Source organism: Fukomys damarensis, unplaced genomic scaffold (genome assembly GCF_012274545.1).
Source record: "Fukomys damarensis isolate Sample0158 unplaced genomic scaffold, DMR_v1.0_HiC HiC_scaffold_35, whole genome shotgun sequence".
Taxonomy (NCBI): domain Eukaryota; kingdom Metazoa; phylum Chordata; class Mammalia; order Rodentia; family Bathyergidae; genus Fukomys; species Fukomys damarensis.
In genome coordinates this window covers 47769947-47792602 of record NW_022900947.1, presented here as the reverse complement: position 1 = coordinate 47792602, position 22656 = coordinate 47769947, and the positions used below count along the sequence as shown (strand labels likewise).

Genomic DNA, 22656 nt, shown 5'->3' with positions numbered 1-22656 from the left:
TTTAGCTACTAGAAACTGTGCTGCTATAAACATGGGTGAGCATATATCACTGTGGTATGATTCTTTTGATTCTTTTAATTCTTCTTTTTGGAAGATACCCAGCAGAGGGATAGCTGGGTCAAACAGGACTTCCAATCTTAGTTGTTTACGGTATCTCCGTATTGATTTCCACGGTGGTTGCACCAGTCTGCACTCCCACCAACAATGAAGAAGGGTTCCTTTTTCCCCACAACCCCACCAGCATGTATTATTGGCTGATTTCTTGAGGGGAAGTGTAACCTCAGTGTTGTTTTGATCTGCACCTCTTGAATAACCAGTGATGTTAAACCTTTTTTTCATATATTTATTTGCTGCTGTTACTTCTTTGTCTGAGAAGTGCCTGTTCATTTCAGATGCCCATTTATTTTTGGGGGGGTCTGATTCTTTTTGTGTTCTTTATATATTTTAGGTTGTTGACCTTTGAGGAACAGCTAAGAGACAACTTAAAATTTGTGAATTATAATCTTGTAGTGAGAGAACTAAGACTCAAATAATATGCATATAGGTTGGTGTGTGTGTGTGTGTGCACATATGTACATTTAGAAAATTCTCAAATCTGTTTTCATTTTCTCAGTAAGTAAACATGATATTTTCTATTCTGATTCAGCATGGATTTTTGTGTGAAAGTTTCAGTTATCACTTCCTGTTATCAATAGATTATAGTTTGTCTCCCTTTTTTTTTTTTAGTTTTTAGTTTTTAATGAACTCGTAAACCAAAGAAGCTCCCATTTCAAAGTAAAAACAAAATTCCACATCATATAGATGTTTATACTGATTACATATGTAAGCAACATACATACATGTTCAGTTGTAAGATGTTAACTAAATTTATGACAAATATATTTTTCTTAATACCAAGAACATTATAGAGTTAATGCAGAGTCCTAAGGATAATCTAGCAGTTACTAGAGTTTTCTTAAGTCTTCACTTTAGATGCTGTTATTTGTAGCACAGGTAAACAGGCAGTCTTTCATTTGCTCAAACACTGAAGTCTTTGGTTGCTACCATATCAGCTGGCTTGCAAATCAGAAGCCAACCATTTAAACGATGCTTTAAGTGAACAACTTGCAAACCCCTGGGATAGAAAATCCTAAGAATGCACAATTGTGAGCATTTACAACCATCACCACTGTGGCTGAAGACTGTTTCTGTCACTCTTCTGAAATGAGATCTCAAAACAGGAGATTTCAAAATAAAAGGTTTTAACAAAAAATTGGCATATGCACAATTTCTCCACCAATTTGTGTGTGTATCAACCATTTAGTTAACTTCTCCACTTGAAAAAAATGCAATAAAAATCCAGACACCACTTTTCACTAAGTTAATATTCACAATTGCAGCAGCTACAACTCCAGACAAAGCATTAGCAATGCTGCCCAGAGCCAGTTTATACTGAAATTAAGTTCTTTACACCAAGTAAATGGTTGTCCACAACCACTGGCTAGTGTACATATGAACTAAAATTTCTAGATTTGGGGAGAAATAAATGCTGCTCAGATTATCTGCTCTGCTTCTTCTGTTCTTCAATTCGCGCTTAGCAGCCTTTCATGTTACTCTTGGTTTTGTCAGTTTGCTTGCCTGTAGGGGCTTGGGCCTGCTGACCCTGCCCACTGGAAGAGGCTGCCTGCTGTGCTGCTTTCTGCTTTAACATGGTCCAATCAAATGTGTAGTCATATTGGTGATTCCAGGTCCTGAAACGGATGCAAAATAGCTGCCTCAGGTACATGTAATCTGGGGATTCCTCAAAGTGTAGCTCACAGCAATAGTTTAAGTAATGACAAATTCTGTAGAAAACCCCTTACATAAAACTTCATCAGGAATGGACATCTTCTTTTCACTAATCTTTTCATATATTTGTTGCAGCCTGGGCTCCTCATCATAGCAGGCTAGTTCTATTAAAATACTTCAAAACATAACCTAATGATTCCATGTCATCTCGACAACTCTGCTCAATACCAAGATGTGCATTGATGGTAACATATCAGACCGTGCCAGTGAAGTTTTTATCTTCTCTGTATGGTATGCATTGCCTTGTCCTGTTCTCTCTGTACTTTTTGGACAAACCAAAATCAATAAGGAATAACTTATTACAGTGATGCACAATATCCATTAGGAAATTATCTGGTTTAATGTCTCTATGTATAAAATTCTTTGCATTCACATATTCAGTTGTACTGATCATCTGGTCAGCTAACATAAGTACAGTTTTCATTGTGAGCCTTGAACAGAAATTGAAGAGGTCTTCAAGGCCGAGTCCCAGAAGATCCATGACTAGAACATTATAGTCTTTTTCCTGGCCATATCATTATATGTGGGGGATGCCGGCCCCACGCTGAAGAATCTTACAGTTTGCTCTTGTAACAGCAACTGGGGATGTCTGGCTTTCTGAGACCCTAGCTTCACTGCCACTTCCTAGCCTTTGGTGACGTTAATCACCAGGTAATTGTCCCAGAAATAGCGAGACCTGATCTTCCGCACCACTTTACATTTCCCTCCGACAATGAATTCGGCCTTGCAACAGCTGCTGCTGCCATCCTGGGAGATGAAGATGGAGCCTGGGGCCAACCCCCAATGCCTGAGGGGAGACTGGAGGCCCTGGGGCTCGTCCACTGAGCATGGCTATGAAGGAGGGTGCAGGAACTGGAAAACGGAGGCCTTTCCTGGCGTTACAGGGCCCAGAATCGGCCAACTGAAACCTGATAGCCATCGCTGTCAGATTTTTTTTTTTTTTCTTTTTGGCCTCACAGTTTGTGAGGTGTTTCTTGCTGTTCCTTAGGTTAGGCTACTTGTGAAACCACAAAAAATATGGTAGGTGCACTTACCGTTTTTTGATATATGTCAGCCTTTTAGGTTTCTTGTACAATTGGTTAAGAAGGAAAGGTTGTAAAAACATTACTATAGTATAATGTCAAAAATATGAGTAGAATTTAATTTGATTTAAGCTTTATTAAGCAAATGCAATGCACTGGATATGGTTCTGAAGTCAGTATTACTCTGCCCTTCTCAATGTCCATTCAAATTTACCCTGTAGGTCTGGTTCTGTCCTGTCCCTGTGTAAAGTCTTAGGAAGGTGTCAACATTTATCTTCTTGCTATCTAAAATTAAAGAAAGGCTCTTTGTTCATTTTTAGCTATGAGCCAAGTCTTTAGTACATTAAAATGTCTTTTAAACGCAGTAGTGAGTATACTGCTCTCCTTCCTTAATTTGGACATGATGTTAGAAAGGATTTCTTCACCGGTACTGTCACGAGGGACATGATACAATCTGGACTCCGTAGGTGTTTAAAGCTATCTCTTTCTCTCATAGAGCACGGCTACAGTACCCATATCTGAAATTATCTTATGATCTTGGATAGTGTCTAAGGTAACCCCAGTTTGGCTCTCTCTTTTGTATATGGCCAAGATTTGGTCAAAAAGAATTGTACAGGCTTGACCTAATGTGTTGAGAGTGGGAGAGCAAGTACTTTACTAAGGCAGCACTGTGCTGCTGAGGTTATTTCAGCTGACTTTTTGCCTCTACACTTTTTTTTAAGAGAAGAGGATGTGATGCATTAGGAAAGTATTCAGTTACGCACCCAATTATCAACCCACTGTGTTCTCAGAATCCATGCAGCATTCGTTAAGATCCTCACACTGCCTAGACATGTGTGAAGCATGATCTCTGCTACTTCCTCTTTATAGAAGTATAACCTTCTTCTAAAGACTCTAATTCTCAAATGCAGCTTTAAACCTTAAGGTAGATATAGAGTAAAAATTGCAAAAATTGGGTTTTGATCTCTTCATTTGTACGTCCAGCATATAAGTGTCTAGAAACTCACTTTGGATTGAGCACTTACCACCTTATGCTTAAGTATTGGTCTTGTGGGACCGTTTTGGCTTTCTGATATAAAGATAAATAAATAAACAAAACAGAACCCTTAGCCTAAATTAGTAGAACAATTCAGAATACAATCTATACTTCCAAGATATTATCCAGTATAGTATTCCAATGTATTAGCGGCTCTCAACTTCACTGAAAAGAACATCTGGGCAAAACTGCTGCCCTTTAACCCCAGCTTTCTTTCTCTGTGTTTGTGCAGATTACAAGGGATATTCTTTATCATCATAGTTTTGTCTATTGGGATGATAATAGAAATATTTTAGTTTTCTTTGGTGGACAGATTCATTTCTTTGCTTGGGGGTCTTTTGTGACTTGAATTTTGTATTCCTGAAAAACATATATTGAAATTGTAACCTGCTGCATCTTGGTATGTTACTGTTTTTGTAGATATGGGCCTTTAAAGAGGTGATTCTATTTAAATAAAGATATTCATATGGGTTCTAATTCAATACGATCAGGGCACATAAGAATAGGTTAAGACATAGATAAGTACAGAAAAATCCATGTGAAAATGCATAAAGAGAATGTCTACTTACAAGCCAAGGTGAGAGGCTTCAGAAGAAATTAACCTTGTCAGCGTGTTGATTGGACTTCTAGCCTCCAGAACTGTGAGAACATAAATTTCTGTTTGTAAGCCACACAATCTGTAGTACTTCCTTATGGTGCTGTAGTGAACAAACATGAGATCTTACCAAGGAGGAAATACACCCACATTAACCAGAACAGGAACACCATTTCCAGTGCAACTATATAACAGTGAGCTTCTCAGTTTGTACATGAAGGAAACTTGAGAAGGGCTCCGTTTTAACCATTCATTACTACAGAGCTCTGACAGTCTATATATCATCACAGTGACTATATACATCCATACTTTTTTAAGAAAAAGTTATTGTTTCCATGAACAAGGTGTTATTTTTTTTTTATTGAGTTTATTGGTACATTTAGGGATACAGTACAGTTACATTCATTGTTGGGATCATGTTCCTTTACATGGCAAGTCTTGATTCTCATTTTTTCCCCTTACCTCTGCCCTCCCTTCACCCCCTCCTCCCCTCCCCATCTACAAACACTTTATTTTCATCTTTTCATTCTCTCACATTTTTTTCTTTTCCCTTTTAAACAAGGTGTTATTTTTAAAAGTTATCAAATTAATACACCTTAACATGTTTGTTACATATAAAATATTTCTATAAATTGGTTAAGCTAGAATATGGAGAAAGGATGGACATTTTCATCATTTAATTGATATTTAACTATACTGGTATGTATGTCCTTGGTTCAGGTTCTACTTCAAACAGGTAAGATTGTAGAGAACATCAGAAATTTTTGCCACTATTTTGATAATAAGAAAGAAAAAACTTGGACAAATAATATATATCAACAAGTAATTTTATATCTGAAATGAGTATTTAATTACCTAAATTAATCAAAGATAATGTAGCTAGCAAACTGACCAATTTAGGTCCTTACAAAGCAAAGCAGTTATTAGTTTGAGCCAAGAAAAATCTACCATAGTTTCTTCTTAAGAAAGTAGTTCTTCCTTTTAAAATGGTTCATAAAATTGAGAAAAAGAACTAGCTCCTTGATATAAGGTCTTTTTTTCCCATGAATAACAATAATGAAGTTAAGGAGCAAGAAACCAATTAACACCAAATCAATTCTCTCTTATACATTTCTGTATCTGCTCTATGGTAAAGAGCAGATACTTCATTTCTCTAACGGCATGCACATTATTAGAATTCAAAGAAATCATTTCATGTTCATTTCTAAAGACAAGATTTCTCTTTTGAACCTAAGTGATTTTTATCATAATTGATCCTCCATGAGATCAATTGTTCTTTTAAGGTAACATTTGTTTAAGTAAGGTCAGACCTTTTAAAGATTCATGCATATTCAATTTGACTTAAAGGTAGTTTCCTTTTCCAAATGTAATGGTTCCTAAGGAACTAGCAGAAATTTTACAGTCATTGAAATAAAATATAAGCATGTTAAGAATAATAGAAATATGAGAACCATGAAAATACCTTTGATAGTAGCAAAATGATAGAAGCTGAAATACACTATTAGGAAGAATTGAGCACCAACAGTAAGAGACTGTAAAGGAGATGAGCAAGTTTGTATACCTTATGTTTCCTATGTACTGTGCTCACAACAAAGGCTACTGGATTAAGCTATCAAACATTATGATTTCAGTCATGATTTAATAGTGATGAAATTATGCATATATTATCAATATGTTCATCTATTAAGATGATCTCGAACCTGCTAATTGTGTTTTTATATAAATGGAAACTAAGGCTCTTTGAGAATTCCAGTGCTTACCCAGTCATCTGCACATCACTTAGCATGAATGTGATCTGAGGAATCCACCACCAGGTGGTTCTGTGTTACTGAGGTGTCATAGACTTTATCCACAGAAACAAAGCTGACTACAACATCAGCAGGTGATATAAGCTTGCGGGGCCACTATTGTGCTGTTGGCCTTTGTGCAATGTGGCGATTAGGGGCACAGACACCTGTGCTGTTGAAAAATCCACAAATAATTTAGAGTTTGGGTTCACCCAAAATATGACTACTAATAGCTTGCTGTTGACAGGAAACTTTAGCAAAGGACCTTACCAGGCAGTTTGTGTTATGTGCATTATATAGAGTGGAAAATGTATGGAATCTATAAGCGATTTCTTTTCACTGTGGCACACAATTTACTGGGGAGATGAGCAGCTCATGCAGAAATCACTCTCATCGCATGCTGTTTTAAGCGGATCTTCCCAGCGCAGCTCAGTCAGGGAGCAATGAGCAGCAGTCTGGGAGGCACCACAGTTACATTACACACTATGGGTGACTCTTGGCAGCTACAACTTGATACTGTGTATATATATTTATTTACATCCCCTCCAGCACTGAAAAAGATGCCATATATACTCTGTGTCTGTTTTGATAAAATTTAACTCTTTAGGGGGCAGGGGATTTAGCTCAATGGTTTGGTGGACTGTCTTGCAAGCGCAAGGACCCGAGTTCAATCCCCGGTACCCAACCCGCCCCCAAAATTTAACTCTTTGCACAATAGATGTCTATATTTTCATAGTAAATTTATCTTAAATACATCAATTCATCTGGAATTTGTTGAGTTATTTTGGATAAAGCAATGGTGATTTCTTTTTAAGACCATTTTTTCCATAAATTTGTTGAAAATTCTCATTTCTACTATTTTTAGTAAATGTCTGTGTGAGTATGTAATTATGTTGTGACAGTTAATTTTATGTGTCAAGCTGACTTGCCATGAGGTGCTCACATATGTGAACACATGTTATTTCTGTGTGTCTGTGGAGGTATTCCCAAAGTACCTGGCATTACAGTTGGTGAATTTTATAAAGGATGGTGCTCCCTAACCTGAGCAGGCTTCATGGAATCAACTGAGGGTCTGAGTGGAACAAAGAAGTGAAGGAAGACTGCATTTGCTCTCTGCTTCACTGGTTGAGCTGGAGCATCATTATTCTCCTGCCTGCTCAGAGCAGACTGGAATTTATATCATGAGCTCAGTGGTTCTCAGGCCCTAAAGAACAGAAGCACCTTTCCTAGGCCTCCAGTGTGTGGGTGACAGATAATGGGCTTTCCCAGCCTGCATGATCATGTCACCAAGTCCTTTTTTAATAGAACTTATTCTATATGTAGTGGTTCTGTTGCTCTGGCAAACACTGACTACTACATACCCAATATAGCTTTGTATTTGATTTTATTTTGTTTCTATTTTTTTCTTTTCTGTCCATGTGGCTTCTAATCCCCTCAGTAAGATGCTATTTCACAATTACGTCATTTTCTTATTATAATGTATCTTTTTATCTGATACAGCAATCTATCCTTTTATAATTTTTAAAACACCTTAGTATTTGCCCTTATTATTTGTCCAAGTAACTTCAAGAATCAAGTTGAAGAGGGAAAACTATTGGCATTTTATGGACTTCACAATAAAACAATTTGAATAATTTCTTTTTAAAACTCTTTTATCCAAGAACAAGGCTATGTCTGTGATTATCATAACTGTACCTTATATTGTTTGGGGGAGTTGTGTGAAGAAATTCAAATAAGTAGAGTTGAGATGGTCAATGGGCAAAGACTGAATACGAGGAAATTCTAAGAGTTCTTCAGTGGACTTTTCAGAAAGACTCTTGAAACAACAGGAAAGACTGATCTGGCTGTGATTTTTCTTTTTTTATTAGTATTCCCTTCCTCCTGTCCTGTATTGATTGTTCTGTCCCTAATAAGTAATGATAATAGGAGCTGAGTAGATACCTTAAAAACATGAACAATCGCCATGTAGAGAAGATGGCGTGAAAAAACAAAACAAAAAACAAAAAAGAAGTATCTCATTCCCTGATGATATCATGGAAACTCATACAGTATTGAACTCCTACAATAGTATTTCATGTTTATAAAAATAATAACCTCCCATTTTGTTTAAGCCATTGTTTTTCAAGATCCTCAGCTGAAATGCAATTTCAACAAATGTGATAGCTATTTTGGTGCCAATAATGAGTTTTTATTCTCTTTCCTCTCACAGTTTTACCATTTATTTTGTGTATTCTTGCTACCTTGACAGTATTTTACAAGCCATGCTAAATAATCACAGTGATAAATTCTTGGATCTGGAATTCAGTTTGACTTTTTCTTCTTTTTCATCTAGTGGGGTCTTGCCTGCTTTTTATACAAATTCCTAATACTTAACATGTTCCAGTTTGTGTTTCAGGAAGCATCCTTAGAATTAACAGGCCAGCGGATTCTTTACCATACTCAAATCCCAAGTTTTAGCTCTATCATGACCACTCTTGATTCATATTCAAAATGAATGAAGTGATCTCACTCACTTTGACTCCTCCCTCATCAATTTGTAACTGCTGGGAGTGTGAAGGAGACATCACAAAGGATCAGGGTAGAGAACAAGTTATTACTTACAATAGCTCCATCCAGAGTTTGCAAGGTACATTGAATTTTATGACTATTTAAAGTTTAAAAATAAAATTGCTGAAAGAAAATTAAAATCTTTGATATAAATGTGAAAAATGGTATCAAGTAAGTGAGATAAAGCTGGAAGTCACCCTATTATGAAATGGCTTCAGGAAATTATATGTGGTCCTGAAAATATTATGTTTCAAAAGACCCTTTCAAATGAAATTGTGCAAAACTATCTTTGGAGGCACTTTTATGATTATGAAAGAAAATTATTCCCTACAGGACAATGCACCTAGCATGGAAGAACCAGAGTAACATTTTTATTGTAAGTGCTTCTATAGTAATCAATAGGAGTAAGTACTAAAGTGCAAAAAAAGAAAAAACCCTCAATCAGATAATAAATCACTGAGAATTACGGTCTGAAAAATGTGAGTTGCAATACATCACATTAACTACTACAAAATAAATATAATAATTTTATTAAAAATAAAGAAGCATTATTAAATCTACAAAAACAGATAAAAATAAGATAAAATGGGACAATGCATGAGGGTATCATTTGTTTATAGAAACAGTGATTATATGACTACAAATAATAAAAAGTACATTGATACAGTGACTAATTATATACACACACACACACACACACACACGTATAGTGGAGTATTCATTTGTGGAAGTTAGAAATTTATTATATAAAGACTGATCCATATTCATTTTCATTAAATACTCTTTCCTGTAGCTCATATTGCCAGCCCTCTGAGAAAAATTACTCTACTTTACAATCTGTAATATTAAAATAATTCTATATCTGGTATCAGAACAAAAAAGATCAGTTATTATACACTAATTACCAAAACCAATTTCTGTCATCTCAGCTGGGTAAAAAAAAAAAAACAGTCTGAAAATTAATGAGAAGAGCTGTGATTAAAAAAAATCAAGCCATGCAGTGATATATGTCATCTGCTCAAATCAACTCCATTTTACCAGCACATTCAACTCAACATAGTAGGAAAGAAAAAAGAAACAAACAAACAAAAAAACAATGTGAGTGCAATAAATTATCTGCTTAACATAAAGGCACAGAATAGGAACCTGATTATTTGAGAGATTTAATCCATCTACATTGCAAATGGCTGAAGATAGCAACCACATGTCCAGCCATCTTCACACAGCCATTCAAAACAATAACCACAGCAAGCATATTCCAGGCAAGACATCTCAAGTCTATTTCTCACATCCTAATTGGCTGAATGTGTTCTTATGTCCAAAAACTAAAGCAATTTTCATGAAGAATGAAGCCATTAATCTACCCCAATGGGCAGATTTTACACTGTCATGACAAGGATAAGTGTTTTGTTTGTGGCACTTTATTTTTAAATCAAATGGTAGTAAATAACCAAAGGACATTACTGTTATTTAATGTAATTCCATTTTATTATGAAATTTTATAATTGCAACTGACTTTTCACATTTCTTGTCTAAAATGTGACTATAAGTCAAGTGTCCCATCTTTTTCAGTTTTTCCCTTCTCTGAAGTAATAAATTTGCTTACTGCTTTCATTAAAGTAAGACAAGAGAAATATAATGGACTAAAATTTCTGAAGCTATCTTTGTCAAACAAACCTTCTCCAAGGAACCATCTCAGGATACTTTATAGGTAAGAATAGAAAGTGAGAATAAAATCTTGAATTGATTGTGTTGGACAGTATCAAATGTTTACCAAAATAAAGCTTGAATATAAATTAATAGAGGTCATGATTAAAGTTAAATAGGATGTGTCAGGCTTCAAGGGAGGAATAGATTTAATATTTATCAAGGGATGCTTGCAATGTTTTCCTGCAGAGTCAGGTGTGGAAGAGTGCAGAAGGGCCATCTGTGCCCTGGAGAACTGAAGGATTCAGTCAAAATTTGAAAGCCTGAAGCTCACTGCAGAATCTGGGATGAGGCCATCATCAGGAAGGATCTGCATTGGAAGACTACAGAGTATACACTGGCAGCCTGGAGATGGATGTCCAAAGGCACTAGAGAACACTGGAGCTCCTCCAAAGGAGAAGTGAGAATTTCTTCTTCTTTCCCTTTTTATTCATCCTGGCTACGAGCCTATTGGTTGGTGCCACCCACACTCAGGGCAAGTCTTCCATCTTCAGTAGGTCAACCATCGAGACACACCCAGGTCTGTACTAAATCTATCCACTAGGGCTTTCTTACTCGAGTTGACACCACAACTATGACAGAGGAGCTTTTGTCTACCTCTAATTTTAAGTAAAAATTTCTGGCCCTTATTCTGGGCTCCATGCTATACAAACTTGAAGTTTCAATAAAATCATTTAGAAGGTATGGCTGACACTTGTTCTATACTTTATAAATGTATAAATTATAAACATATATCTATAATATACAGTTTATGGGTGCTGGCAGAAGACATGAGAGTCCTTAGTTAGAGACGAAGGATGGATTGTTACAGCAACAGCATTGGACGGAAGGTCAGCATTTTGTACCAATTCCCAAAATACCAGTCTCCAAAGTCAAAACGAAGTGGCTGGCATGACAAATGTGCACAGAGTGAGCAGCATTATAGTCAGGGAACTGAGTTCATGGAAAGTGAATCTACTTTAATAGGTAGTCAGATACTTTGTAGCTATGTCATATAAGAAATGCTTAGGTTTCACTATCCAAAAATACATGATGACAGCAATTTGCAACTTACAAGATTAGAGTATTAAATAGGATAAAATGTATATGTATGGCAAATAGAATGTAATAACAGTTTTCAATAAATGGTAGTTATTTTCTTCTTTTCTTTGTTTTGATTTCCTGTGTGCAATAGAAAATTCTCAAATATCACCTGATGGTTCCCCAAATACCATACTCACTAGCTGCTTAAAAATTAACTTTCCCTTAATAGGAAAAGATATCACATGCCAAAATTATAGATATTTATTGAGTTAAATATTCATACAGGCAACAAAAGAACAATAGATAAAATGGGGTTTGAAGGTGTAAATTTTCCAGTAAATGAAGAAAATATGGGCAAAAGAGAAGACATTCATAAAGTGAAATCAGAGTTAGAAAATACAAATGTAATTTGTTTTACAGTTTAGATGAAGCAAGACTATTAACTAATATCATGACTTTTTCTGACGATATATTTTGTTTATATAACCTCTGTTATGAAGTAAGACATGGAAAACTTGGATTTAAATCCAAACTGAAGCAGTCAAAATAGTTCTAACAGACTAAGCTAATCAATTCAATCAGCTAGCCAAAAGGTTTGTTAAAAAGCCAGTGATTTAGCCACCTGCCTCACAAGCACAAGGTTCTGAGTTCAATCCCTGGTACAAAAAAAGAAGTAAAATGGATAAACAGTTGGACAAATGAATAAACAAATGAAAAATGAGGTACAGTCCTGTACTTTACTCTGTAAATTTTTTTTTCACTGTAAGGAACATGTAATGTGTTTTTATCTGATTAGAAATCTTTCTAATATATCCTATATTTTATCAGTTTCAGGAAGCTTGAAACAATTACATAACATTTCAAAGTAAATACGGATCACCTATGGTGATATTTTGCATTTTATGATTAAATAATTGTTTTATAATTTCTTCATTCACTCAAAATTAGTTTTATTTTGAATGTATTACTGCTATCTTTTAAAGTTATGAAACTGTTGTTAAAAGCAATAGTTTGGCTATTTGTTTTGCCCACTTTTATCATTTACACTCAATGCAAACACAAAACATCATTCCTCAAGTTATCTTTTATCCAATTTTTATTAAATAAAATGTTGTCAAATGAATCTCAATACTAAAAATTGTCACTTGTGCTATACTTTCTAATCAGTTATACAATCTGCATAAGAGGAAGTAGACTTTTAATGTTAGATAATAATTATGTTTAGAATTATATCCATTTATAGATATATGTAACAATCACATATATCTAATAACTTTGGAGAAATATTTTAAGGAAACTTTACCCAGTATTTGTTATAGCATCATTCTTTGTAGAATTTCATAGGATTTTTATCATTTTTCAAATTTTATGTATTTTAGGAAGTCATTAATGATCATAAAATTATCATTCTTAACTTTCATAGGCAAAATTACATACTTTGATTATTAGTGGTGCCTTCAACTTTTATACTGTCAGATAGAGCCTTTGGTTGGAAATATGTCCTTACATGAAATCAAGAAATGATATCTCCTCTTCAAACTTTCCTTGTAATTCAGTAAATCAGTCTTGTCATTAGTATGTTTTAATGTTTCTTGTGCTAAAAATGTTATGATCTGTTTTCATTTACATTGCATTTCCTTTTTCTTTCCTACTAATGGTTTTTGTCTCTGTTAATCAGTTATTCTTCAAAGAAGCCATTTTAAAATGCATTGCTCTCTATTTCAATACTGGGCAACCCAGAAAACACAGTCTCCTGTCAATATAGCATTAAAAGAAAAGGATTGAGACAAAACATGTTAGCACTTACACACACACACACATGCACACATGGTCACACATTACACAGGATAGCGTGGAAGAAGTCAATAGAAAAAAGAAATGCCACTTCTTGCCTCCCAATGCTAAACACACCACTGCTTCCCCTTCACTCTCTAAATCCACAGTGCAATGGCGTGATTGTGAGGCAGAGTTGTTATCAAATGGAGACAGTGATGAATTGGTGGTTGGCTTCAAAACCAAAAGGCAAGGGAAAATAACATGTATATGCTGGCCTGCAGCAGTGGTGAGAAATACTTAGGCAAGGTCATGGAACAGCATCCTCATGAAAATGTGCATAAAGTTTCTCAAATGAAATCCAGTCTAGCCTGACAAATCCCTGCCGTGTAAGCCACAGCCAGCACAGTCTGCAGCCGCTGCTCACAATGTAGCTGCTTCATCCATCCTGTCAGAAAGACAGCCCTTCACTGAACTTAGGCTTATTGAGTGCCACACTTCAGGGCAAAGACAAGTAAGGCCTTCAAGTCCAGTTCCTACAGGAAGCCATTAAACGTCTGACTTCATATTTAACTATAAAATATTTGGGAGGATAATATCAAATGGCACTGTTAGCAGGAATAAATTACAGGAAGGTGATGTAAAATGAAGTATTTAATAGCATTTAAGGGTACTTCTTACCCCTGTGTCCTGCCTACCTCGTTCCCATCATGTAAATGCCCTTTCATCCCCTTACCTGTTCTTCAGAGGCCATTTTAAAGCTCACGTGTTGTATAAAATCTTCTCAAATCTTTTTAGCTATCTCAATTCCTTTCCTCCATGAACTACTATATTACTTACGGTCCACAGGATACCTTTCACTCTTCAGTCATTTTCTAGTTATTCCAGTTGCCATCTAAATTAACATTTGCTATACAGAGAAAGTACTTTGTTTACAGAACTAGGGTTCTTTAAAATTGTGTTTTTGCATTAGACAGCAGGGTAATGCACAGAATGTGGAACAAAGGAAAATATGAACTTTGACCACATGGAGGTTACATTTTATCTGAAGGAGAAAGACAGCCAGTGGCTAATAAGATAAAATACAGTGTAATAGTCGTACGTAACACACAGAAATTCTAACATGCTGACATTGGAAGGCAGTGGTGGAAGGGATCAGTGTTCACCCTAGGAGATTAAGTCCCTGGGGGGAAGTAAGATTCAAGCTGAGCTCTAACTTAGGAGAAAGAGCTAACCAAGCATTCATCCAGAAGTGTGTAACAGGCTGACTGGAGAGTTATTAATTGGTGAATTTAATTTTGTTTCCTTCAGGGAGAAAACCACTTAGCTTCATCTCTACAACTCTGTCGTTATTGTACCTCTTGCCCTGCCCCTTGCTCTCTGGTTTATCTTTTTAATGTCTCTAATGATGTTCTCTTATCATTTTGCCTTACTTCCAGGACTACATAAATAATATAGGAGTGAAGCTGACCTAAAGAAAAATCAATGGTGATTATTAGTAGGAAAAAATGACTATTAACCAAAAAATACTGGAAAATGAGAAAAAAAATAAATAGAGAGGTCAGGCAAAGGGAATTATTTATGGATATGGAAGAACAAAAAGATCTGAATATTTATATCTGCTGCATTCAATGTAATCTTTCTTCATGGTAGCTCTTTTACAGATATAGAACAGAATATCTGAATCATACTCTTCTAAGCAGAAAGTAATTGTTTAACTTCTTTTTCTAGCAAGAAAATCACTACATTTTAATAAAAACGATATCCATGGAATTGGGAAACAATTAAATTTGCTTTAAATACACCTCCTTTGAGAGACAGGATACTGCACTTCTATTCAATTAAGTGGAAAATTAAAGGGCTTTCATAATACAGAAGTTTTTATTTTCTGAACAGTCATCATTTCATTCCATTAATGCATAGAGCAAGGTTCCAGCAGCTCAGGTTCCTTTCCCTCTCCCTGGGCTCTCACAAAGTGTGCTCTCCCAGGCCACAAACTCACACTTCAGGTGAGCCCTGGTCCCACTCTTTGGGGTCCTTCATTCACTGATTTTTTTTTTCCTTCACAGATTCTTAGGAAAATAACTTATCTCTTAGGGTCTTAATATGTTTAATACTTATATTAATTCTTTTGACCAGACACTTGCCCTTGACCCTGTTGTTTACAAACATGCAAACGGCACACTTGATAACACTGTGGACTCCTCCAATTTTGTCACAGTGACATTCATTTCTGAACAATACCCTTTCTCTTGATGTCTAGATCAGTAATTATTTTACAGATTCACTTGTATGTGGCCCAGAAAACAATTCCATATTTTCTAAAATTCCCAGAGGACACCACTCCTCTTTTTCTTTCTCTTAATCTTTTCAATTAACTACTTGAAATGATGACAGGTCAAGCAATAGGAGCTTAAACTTTTTAGTGCATGTGAAACAGCACCAATGTTTCACTGTAATTCTCCACATTAAAGAAGAGAAGGCAAACAAAGGTTTCTGAAAAAAAAAAAAAAAGACAGTGGCCCCTGACTGTGTCTTCATGAGGCAACCATGAAAGTGGCCATTGCTTGAGTTAATATCCTTGATATAGCTGTACTCCAGTTAAGGCTCTGTAGAGTGTTTGTGGTTCCTTCAGCAGACAGATATCCTTATAATTCCAAATTATGATTCTTTCTGTCCCATGACCCCTCCTCTAGATTAATTCATTGAAAAATACTATGGAGACATTGCATACTCCCTGCTGGTGCCACCACCTTTGCTCCAGTACCAGGAAAGTCTGCTTAACCACACCTTCCCCTGCCAGCACAACCACCATTGCTCCATCAGCAGGAAGGTAACCCCTGACCCCCCCTAACCTCCCCACACCCACAATCTCAGACCTCCTGATTGTGCCAGTCTTTGGGCCCACACTGCTGGGGCAGAGGTGGTCATAAAGGGTATTTTTCTGAGTTCCCAACTTCGAATATCTTTAAAGACGGAACAGAAAAAGCCTGTAGTAGAACTGTGTGGAGTTCAACCCTTCAAGAGGTCAGGGAACTCAATCTGGGCCTTGCAGCCCAAGGTCAGTTGGCATCCTGGGGTTCTGCAATCAGGTAGCTGAGATCGGGGAACTTGGATCTGCACATGGCAGTTCATGTTGTATATTATGACAGCAGAGATATAGTCTGAAAGAAGCCCTTCAAATTCATTTTTTTCTTTCTTTTCCTCATTCAACTCTGCAAATTCTTTCTTTTTTCTGTCCTCTTTCTCCAATTCAGTCTCCTCCTCCACCATATTACCCCTCATCACCCTTTCTGTTTCTGTGATTGATTTAATGAGTTGTTTTCACTGATATTATGAAAATGAGAATGTGTATGAGTCATTAGAGACCCAAAAGCTAAAGTGCAACTAAATCAGGAAGAAATAAAGAATAACCCAAAAATTAAATCAAGGACAACACAAAAACAAAAATAAAAATGAGAAAACACTTAAGCAAGACCCAAAGGCAGACTTCCAGTTCACCAATGGCAAAGAGTACGGCAAATGAGGATGAAAAGGCTGATACTGAACCACCAGGACACCCTGAACTCAAAGCACAGGAAGTAACAAAACAGATCAATCAGGCTCTAGAAAAATTCAAAGCAGAAATAATTTCCCAGATAAACATAGAGATAGTGAGCAAAATGGAAGTCGTGATTTGAGACTCTATAGCAAAAACTATAGAAGCCATGAAGGTCCAGCATAAGAAAGAAATGGAAAAAATGAATGCCCAACATAGGAAAGAAATGGAATCCATAAAACAGATCCAAAAAGATATTTAGGGGATTAAAAATTCCATTGAAAGTGCTCGCAACAGAATAAAAGAATGCATAGATAGAGCCTCAGGTATAGAAGCTAGGATTGCAGTCAATGACTGTGAAAAGAGAGGGCTCTTACAAACAGTAAGGGATCATAAGAAATCTATCCAACAACTCCTAGATGATGCAAAGAAGAATAACATAAGACTAATAGGAATCCATGAAGTAGCAGAAGAAAATGCAAATAACTTTAAAAAGCTGTTCACAGAATTAATGACAGAAAACTTACCATATGAGGAGAAGAATTTGACATACAGATAGTGAGACATATAGGACTCCAACTAGCCATGATAAAAAAAGAAATTACACCTAGACATATAATAATCAAGACCACAACAGAAGAATAAAATACTACAAGCAGTAAGAAAAAAGAAACAAATCACATGCAAAGGAAAGCCCATCAGAATCACAGTAGACTTTTCAACACAAACCCTCAGATCAAGGAGAGCCTAGAGTGAGGTATTTCAAGTGCTAAAAGGAAACCACCTCCAAACTAGACTGATGTATCCCGCAAAACTCTCTTTCAAAAGTGAATGGGGAAATAAGATACATCCATGAGAAAGAACACCTGAGAAACTTCATGACTATCCAACCACCACTACAAGGAGTTCAAAACAATATCCTAGAAAAAGACAATGAAGGTCACAACACCATGAGGCCCAACAGAGCAAATCAAATAAAAAGGCAAGAAACTAAAAGAAGGCAAAAAATTAAAAAAAGTCAACAAAAGGACAATAACATGACAATAATAAATCAGTACAAATCAGTTATAACCATCAATGTCAATCAAGAGGAATAGACTGGCAGAATGGATTAAGAACCAAAGTGCAACAATATGTTGTATACGAGAAACACACCTAGTGCAAAAAGAAGCCCATAGACTGAAAGTGAAAGGATGGAAAACAATTCTCCATGCTACAGGAGCCCAGAAAAAAGCAGGGGTAGCAATCTTATTCACAGAAAAAGTAAACTTCAAACCAAAACTGAATAAAAGAAACAAAGAAGGCCACTACATCCTGGAAAGGGAACAATTCAAGAGGATGACAATAATAAACATATAAACACCAAATATTAATTTACTCAACTATATAAAACAAATAATAGGTAACATGAAAAACCAAATAAGCACTAATACAATTGTAGTGAGGGAATCTAAATTCGCCACTATCACAAATAGACAGACCATCTAGGCAAACGCTCCACAGCAAAATACTAGAACTGAACCAAACTTTTGAATGCATGAACTTAATAAACATCTATAGAGTGTTCCACCTAACAAAATCAGAATATGCATTCTTTTCGGCTGCACATGGGTCATTCCCCAAGATAGAACACACTAGCTCGCAGAACAGGTTTAAATAAATGCAAAAGAATCAATGTTATTCCCTGTATACTATCAGATCATAGTGCAATCAAGCTGGAGATCAATAGCATAAAAAAAATGTAGGAATTACAAAAACACATGGAAATTGAACAGCACTCTCCTGAACAATCAATGGAGCACAGAGGAAATTACAGAAGAAATCAGACAGTTTTTATGAATAAAGGAAAATGCTGATACAACATACAGGAATCTATGGGACACAATGAAAGCAGTGCTAGGTGGAAAATATAGAGCAATGAATGCCCACACTAGGAAATCAGAGCCAGCTCAAATAAATAACTAAATGATGAACCTTAGACTCCTAGAAAAACAAGAGCAAGAAAAATCCAAAGCTTGAACAAGAGAGGAAATTATAAAGATTCGAGCAGAAATCAGTGCAATGGAAACTAAGGAAAACATATAAAAATAAATGATTCAAGAGTTGGTTTTTTGAAAGAATAAATGAAATTGAAAAACCCTTAGCTAAACTTATCAAAAAAAGGAAAGAAAAGGCTCCAATCCATGCAATTAGGAATTAAAAAGGTGAAGTCACAACAGATCCAACAGAAATCCAGAGGATAGTCAACACCTACTTTGGGAACCTGTACTCTAATAAAATGGAAAACACAGAAGAAATGGACAGATTTCTAGATACTTAGGAATTACCAAAGTTGAACAAAGAAGATAAAAACATTTTAAATACCCCAATTACAATCAGTGAAATTGAAAATGTAATTAAAAATTTACCAGCAAAGAAAAACCCAACTCCTGATGGATTCACAGCTGAATTTTACAAGACATTTAGAGAAGAATTACTGCCATTACCCTTCAAACTTTTCAGTGAAATTGAAAGGGAAGCAATACTTCAAAATTCATTCCTGGAAGTAAGTATCACTTTGTTTCCCAAACCAGGGAAAGATGCAACTAAAAAAGAGAACTACAGGTCAATCTCCTTGATGAATATAGATGCAAAACTCCTTAATAAGATACTAGCAAACAGAATACAGAGAATCATCAAGAAGATCATTCATCCTGACCAAACTGGATTTATTCCAGGAATGCAAGGATGGTTCAACATATGTAAGTCAATAAATGTAATACACTATATTAACAAAGTCAACAACAAAAACCATATGATCCTCTCATTAGATGCAGAAAAAGCATTTGACAAAATTCAACACCAATTCACTATTAAAAACCCTGCAAAAATTGGAATAGATGGTCTATATCTCAACTTAATAAAGGTATGAAAATCCAACAACCAACATCATATTAAATGGCCAAAAACTGAAAACCTTCAGGTTAAAATCAGGAACAAGATGAGGATGCCCACTATCACCATTACTCTTCAGTATAGTTCTGGAAACACTAGTCATAGCAGTTAGACAAGAGAAAGAAATTAAAGCAATCAAGATAGGAAAAGAAAAAGTTAATCTGTCATTTTTTGCTGACGATTTGATACACTTCATTGAAGACCCAAAAAACTCCACCAAAAGACTTCTAGACTTAATTGACACTACTAACAGAGTAGCTGGATACAAGGTCAACTCCCAAAAATCAATAGTCTTCTTGTACACAAATAACAGGCTCACTGAGTGAGAAATTAGGGAAACAATTCCTTTCATAATAGCATCCAAAAAAATGAAGTATCTAGGAATCAACCTAACAAAAGAAGCAAAAGACCTCTACACTGAAAACTACAGCACTCTGAAAAAAGAGAATGAAGAGGATATGAGAAAATGGAAAGATAGGAAGAATCAACATAGTGAAAATGGCCATACTACCAAAACTGCTATACAGATTCAATGCAATTCTAATTGAAATTCCAACACTTTGTTTTACAGAACTAGAAAAAAGAATCCAAAAATTTATTTGGAACCAAAAGAGACCTAGAATAGCAAATACCATTCTAGGCAACAGAGACATGGCCGTGGGTCTAACAATTGCCAATTTGAAACTATACTACAAAGCCACTGTGATAAAAACAGCATGGTACTGGCAAAGAAACAGACCTGAGGATCAGTGGAACAGACTGGAAGACACAAAAATAACTCCAGATGTACTCAGCTACCTCATCTTTGATAAAGGAGCTGACCATCCCTAATGGAGGAAAGATAGCCTCTTTAATAAATGATGTTGAAAAAAGTGGATCTCAACCTGACAAAGATTAAAACTAGACCCTTGTCTTTCACCATGAACTAAATTAAAATCCAAGTGGATTAAATATGTAAATATTCAAACAGAAAGTGCTGGAACAACAGAACTAAGAGACAACCTACAATGTGGGAGAAAATACTTACCAGCTGCCCCTCAGACAAAGGACTATTGTTTAGAATGTATAAAGAACACAAAACAATCAGACACCCCCAAATATAAGGACCCAATTCAAAAATGGGCATCTGAAATGAACAGACATTTCTCAGACAAAGAAGTAAAATCAGCAAGTAAATATATGAAAATATGTTCCATATTACTGGCCATTCAAGAGATGCAGATGAAAACATCACTGAGATTCCACCTCACCCCACAAAGAATGGCTGCTATGAAGAAATCACTCAATAGCAAATGTTGTGGTGGTTGTGGGGATAAAGGAACCCTTCTCCTTTGTTGGTGGGAGTGCATACTAGTGCAACCACTATGGAAATCAATATGTAGAACCTCAAAATGCTGGGAATAGAGATTCCATTTGACCCAGCCATGCCTCTGCTGGGTATCTTTCCAAAAGAATTACAAGAATCATATCACAATGATATATGCACACCTATGTTTATAGAGGCACAGTTTGTAATAGCTAAAACTTGGAAACAGCCCATTTGTCCATCAGTTGAAAACTGGATAAAGATGTGGTTTTTCTATAAAATGGAATACTACTCAGCCATAAAGAATGATAAATTAGATTCATTCATAGGGAAATGGATACATATTGAAGATATACTCCTAAGTGAAATAAATAAGTCACCCATGTGTAAATGCTGAATAGTTTCCATAGTGTGAACAAACTATAATAGTACATAAGATCCTAATGAGATAACTGACAATGTGAAATAGGAAGAAAAGGGCTAAAGGTGTACAGAAATTGGGAAGGTTAAGGGAAATGTAATAAGGGAAAGAAAGAAAAGAGGAGAAAATGAAAACATGGAAATAAAATGGTACAAGATCCCAATGATGAATGTAACTGTACTGTATATTTAAAATGTACTAATAAACTTAATAAGGAAAAAAAATGTCAATCACTAACTTTCTACTTTGGCCTTAAATATCTCTTCTTTGATGGTTGTCAAATTTTCTTACATGCTGCATCCTAATATTGTCTTCATCTCTCCCTGTGTACCCCTCCCTCTCTCATTAATAACTGTGTCTATACAATTTAATGATAAAATATATGCTATATAGATTTCAGCCAGAGAATTAAATATTTTTCTATTTTTTAATCTATTCAAAATGTAATAAAATGTTTCCCTAATATTTTTTCATTCCTTCCTTTCTTTTTTGTTTCCCCAAATATAATTCATTTTCTTTTGAAAAGTTATTTACAAGTGTTTTTGAAAATACTATATCCTATAGTTCCCAATGCATAATTTATTTTTAATAATTATTTTAATTTTAACATATTTTATGTCTATTTAATATATGCATATTTATGTTTGGTTTTCTTGAGATGGCAATATTTATTTCACTTTGTTTTAACTAGCAGGTTCTAAAAATATATTATCTGAAATTTATTATTTATAATATCTTGATACCTAACAGGACAAAAATTCAAAAAATAAACTTTCTGAACAGTTACTAGAGAACTCTCTAAATATAAATACCTAGCTAACAGAATATTGTTGTTAAATATTCTTTCAGAGGAAAATTTTTTTTTTATTGAGTTTATTGGTACATTTTAGGGATACAGTACAGTTACATTCATTGTAATTTATTATTTATAATATCTTGATACCTAACAGGACAAAAATTCAAAAAATAAACTTTCTGAACAGTTACTAGAGAACTCTCTAAATATAAATACCTAGCTAACAGAATATTGTTGTTAAATATTCTTTCAGAGGAAAATTTTTTTTTTATTGAGTTTATTGGTACATTTTAGGGATACAGTACAGTTACATTCATTGTTGGGATCATGTACCTTTACATATG

General features: G+C 35.3%; 1 pseudogene; it reads right to left on the bottom strand.

The window, feature by feature from the left end:
• Nucleotides 1-1573: 1573 nt before the first annotated feature.
• On the bottom strand, nucleotides 1574-14071 carry LOC104864004 (annotated as a pseudogene).
• Nucleotides 14072-22656: the final 8585 nt, after the last annotated feature.